The sequence below is a fragment of the Trachypithecus francoisi genome, unplaced genomic scaffold (assembly GCF_009764315.1).
Source record: "Trachypithecus francoisi isolate TF-2019V2 unplaced genomic scaffold, Tfra_2.0 Lachesis_group14, whole genome shotgun sequence".
Lineage (NCBI taxonomy): Eukaryota > Metazoa > Chordata > Mammalia > Primates > Cercopithecidae > Trachypithecus > Trachypithecus francoisi.
The window spans coordinates 2000280-2004204 of record NW_022681459.1 but is presented as its reverse complement, the minus strand read 5'-3'; the positions used below and the strand labels follow the sequence as shown (position 1 = coordinate 2004204).

Below are 3925 nucleotides of genomic sequence, written 5' to 3'. Positions count from 1 at the left end.
ATCAATTTATCAGTTATCTACACTCCCATGTTTATTCCAGTGCTATTCACATTAGCTGAGATATGGAATCAACCTATGTGCCCATCAACAAATGAATGGATAAAGAAAATGTGGCACATACACACAATGAAATATTATACAGCCATAAAAAGAATGGAAATCCTGTCATTTGCAACAATGTGGATGGAATTGGAGGGCATTACAGTAAGTGAAATAAGCCAGGCACAGAAAGACAAATATCACAGGTTCTCACTTATATGTGGGGCTAAAATAAATTGATCTTATAGAAGTAGAGAGTAAAATGACACTCAGAAAGGTAGTGGGAAGGGGAGATAAAGAGAGACTGGTTAATAGGAACAAAAATACAGTTAGATAGTAGAAATACAATCTAGTGTTCAGCAGCACAGCAGGGAGACTGTGGTTAACATTAATTCTTTGCATATTTTAAAATAACTAGAGGAGTAGATATGGAATATTCCCAGCACAAAGACAAGATCAATGATTGAGGTGGTGGATCTCTCAATTACTCCAGTTTGATCATTACACATTATATGTGTGTATCAAAATATGACATGTGGCCAGGCACGGTGACTCATGCCTGTAATCCCAGCACTTTGGGAGGCCGAGGCGGGTGGATCAAGAGGTCAGGAGATAGAGACCATCCTGGCTAACAAGGTGAAACCTTGTCTCTACTAAAAAAAAAAAATACAAAAAGTTAGCGTGGTAGCGGGCGCCTGTAGTCCCAGCTACTCGGGAGGCTGAGGCAGGAGAACAGCATGAACCAAGGAGGCGGAGCTTGCAGTGAGCCAAGATTATGCCACTGCACTCCAAGCCTGGACGACAGAGCGAGACACTGTCTCAGAAAAATAAATAAACAAATGAATAAATATGACATGTATCTCATAAATATGTGCAACTTAAAGACCTGTTTCAAATGCTTATCACATAAATAAATACATGCACTCATGCAAAGAGTAGGCACCTAGCTTTTTGAATGTTGAGAATAGCATGTTCATTCAGCCCTTAGCCACCAGAATAAAAGCTTTTTTTCTTAGTTCTATAGATAATATGAAGAAGTGCTGACACCAGAGGAGAATGTAGCAGGACGAGGAAACTTATTAACAATGCATATCCCTATCCCCGCCTAGAATAGACCTGCTTTTGTTTACAGGATCCTGAGAATGAGGTTGGGTGGGTGTGATGGACAGTGAAACCTGCTAGGAGATTCATTACTGTTTTGAACTCTGCGGTTTATGCTTTGCTTACATTATTTAAGCTTAGCATTAAAATTGATGCTGGTAACAATATTGCAGTTTGTTAGATATTGCATGGAAAAGGAAAGGAAGAAAGAAAGAAAAAGGAAGAAAAGCTATTGAGATTGGGAAGAAGATGTTTGGGAAAGAAAAACATTAAGAATCCTTATGTCTAATGAGGATTTTGCCTAAATTTCTGCTGTATGGTGTGTGATATGGCATCTTCTTTTTCTCTCTGCAAAATGTTCAGTAAACCATTTATTTCTTATCACTACTTGATGGAGTTTCGCATGTTTTATAAGAGACTTCACCAAGTGCTGGAAACAACTTCCATGTGAGTGAGAAGCCAAGGTGGAGGCTCGTCCAGAACCCTCCACAAGTGAGTCTCGTAAGGATGAGTGGTTTACAGCTTATCCTGAAACCCACCTCTCTCCCACATTAACTTAGAAGATACGTACTACCTCAAGTCACTGTGAAGATTGTGATAGCTGATTGTGTTATCAATTAGGGTTGTAATGGTATCTGATCCTCAACGTTCCCTACTACGTAGACTACAAGTCAAAGCTGGTTTCATCCCTCCCCTAGCCTATCTGGCTACTGGTGTTAGACTAATATCAAGTGTTTGAGCCAGGGATGGTGGTGCGTGCCTGTAGTCCCAGCTACTCAGGAGGCTGTGGCAAAAGGATCACTTGAGGCTAGGGGTCCAAGGCTGCAGGGAGCTATGATCACATCATCTGTGAGTAGACCCTCCATTGCAGCCTGGGTAACACAGGAACTCTCTCTCTCTCTGCCCCGTGTGTGTGTGTGTGTGCTCGCATGTGCGCGTGCGTCTGTTTGGACAACCATCACTGACCAGAAGTCATTTTGAACATCAGTACACTGGTTCCTCTTCAGGACCTGTAAAATTGACCTACACCAAGAATAATAACTCTTAGAGATATAGGTTCATATTTCTTTTAACCAGAAAAGTTCTAGATCCTTAATGTATCAAGAATTAATGAGGTACCAGCAGAGTCGTGTGCTGATGTCCTAAGAAGGTCTGAGGCTGGCACATTTCACATATTTGTGTGAACACCCAGTCATCATGCTCATGAACTACAAAAGGATCCGGGGCAAAGTTTCTTTCTTTCTTTTTTTTTTTTTTTGAGACGGAGTCTCGCCCTGTCACCCTGGCTAGAGTGCAATAGTGCGATCTCAGCTCACTGCAAGCTCCACCTCCCGGATTCAAGCGGGAGGATTCTTGCCTCAGCCTCCCAAGTATTTGGGATTACAGGTGCCCACCACCAGGCCTGGTTAATTTTTGTATTTTTATTGGAGATGGAGTTTTGCCATGTTGGTCAGGCTGGTCTCAAACACCTGACCTCAGGTGATCCGCCCACCTCAGCCTCCCAAAGTGCTGGGATTACAAGCGTGAGCCACCGTGCCTGGCAGGGTCAAGGTTTTAAGGCTTGTTACTTTTGTGTTTGACAGGTAAATAAAAAGGAGCGTCAACTCACATGTCTGAAGAAGAAAGAACAAGTCAACTATTGTTATGTCGGGTTGACATAGTGGTTAAGAATCCAGACTTGAAGAAAAAGCTTTTCAAACATGAAGGAATGCACACATCACCTGGAAATCTTGTAAAAATTTACATAACGATTAAGTCTAGGGTAGAAGCACAGGGTCTGTATTTCTAATATCACCAGTGATACCATTCTGCTGGTCCATGAATTCTACTTTGACTAGCAAAATTCTAGAGTCTCATTATCTGGGTTCACATCCCAGTTCTGGACTTTACCGAGCTGGGGACCTTAAGTAAGTTGACATCTATATGCCTCAGTTTCTTCATCTATAAAATCAAAATAATAACATTACCTACATCCATGGGTTTTTATGAGAATTAGTAGAATTAATGTAGAGTAGCACCGAGAATAGTGTCTGGCACATGGTGGATACTTGATAAATATTTGCCAAATGAATTTCCCAGGAGCAAAATGAGTGGGGAAAAAAGGGTCTGTGCTTTTGAACTCAACTCTTTTATGTCTCATCAAAGAATTCACTCATCCTTCAGCTTCAAACTTGGTACCATTGGTTGTCTTTGAGTTAACTCTTAGAGTCTTAATTAGGATTTAAAAGAACAAGATGAAAAGCTTCTGCAGAAGGTAATAAGGAGTCCTAATTTCCCCTCTAAGAGCAGGGAATGATCAAATTTATATTTAAGAAAATCATTCATAGTAGAAGAGAGACAGAGAGAAGGAATTGGACAAGACTAGGGGTGGAAAGATAAGTTTACAGAGTATTATAATAGGCCAGAGAACATATTTAAAAGCACCTGAGATTAAGACAGTGGAGATGGTTGAGAAGTGGAAAAGAATACAAGTGCAATTAAGGAGGTTGATTTGGCAAGACATGGCATTAAATAGTGGGCACAGCTAATGTTTAGGGAGAAGGGTGAGGATGTTTCCTAGTTTTCTAGCTTTGGTAAGAAGATAAAACTTGGGAACATTTGCAGAGATAGAGAATAAAGGAGCAGGAATAAGTAAGAATAAAAGGGATGAATAAAATGAGAAGGGAATAAGATGGTAATAAGACTAATTTTGGACATGTTAAAAGTGGCTGTGGGATAAATACCTATAGGCAATTAGAAGTGAAATATGCAGCCGAGGAGACTTTACGTGTTGGCCATAAGAATT

At 40.6% G+C, this 3925-nt stretch overlaps 1 non-coding gene across 1 annotated transcript; it reads right to left on the bottom strand.

The window, feature by feature from the left end:
- Positions 1-2256: 2256 nt before the first annotated feature.
- LOC117096788 lies at positions 2257-2360 on the bottom strand. Its single transcript, XR_004442637.1, has one exon. It is a non-coding gene; the product is annotated as a small nucleolar RNA U13 (small nucleolar RNA).
- Between the last annotated feature and the right edge of the window lie 1565 nt (positions 2361-3925).